This window comes from Eulemur rufifrons, unplaced genomic scaffold (genome assembly GCF_041146395.1).
Source record: "Eulemur rufifrons isolate Redbay unplaced genomic scaffold, OSU_ERuf_1 scaffold_58, whole genome shotgun sequence".
Classification (NCBI taxonomy): domain Eukaryota; kingdom Metazoa; phylum Chordata; class Mammalia; order Primates; family Lemuridae; genus Eulemur; species Eulemur rufifrons.
In genome coordinates, this window is record NW_027182840.1 from 121262 (window position 1) to 121852 (window position 591).

A 591-nucleotide genomic window follows, 5' to 3' on the forward strand; every position below is an offset into this window, starting at 1 on the left:
CAAGAAGGCTGCGACGGACATAGCTATGCTGAGGAGTAGCTGACTTGGTTTTGCCTATTTTTGTTAGTGGAGACTGACAAGAAGCCATTCTTCTAAGTATCATCCCACCACCTTTTTTCCATTGTTTTAAAATGCAGGGAAATTTTGCAAGTTAGCATTATAATTAGTAGCTGGAGGGTCCGTTTTTTTTTGTGTGTGTGGTCGATGTGGATGGGGGGGTCAGGCCCTCTGTCAGTTCGCTGGTTAGTTTTTATTATCCCCAGAGAGGAGAAGTGGGCATGTGTTTGGCAGGTGAAAAGGGCGGATTCTGTTTCAGAGAATTAACGATGATCCCCATGGTCATCCCGTGACGTTAATAATACTTTACTTCATCAGCTGGAAATCCACCATGGTTCTATATACTCCTCTTTGCGTGGGAACAGGTAACTGGCTTGTTCCAAGAAGTATTCCGCAGAGCTTTTCAATTAACCACTACGGTGAAAATTATTTGGAGGTGTTCAGCGTTTCACCATAATTGTGATAATGTTTGTTTGTGCCTCCTGAAACCCAAGAAGGCTGCGACGGACATAATTATGCTGAGGAGTAGCTGAC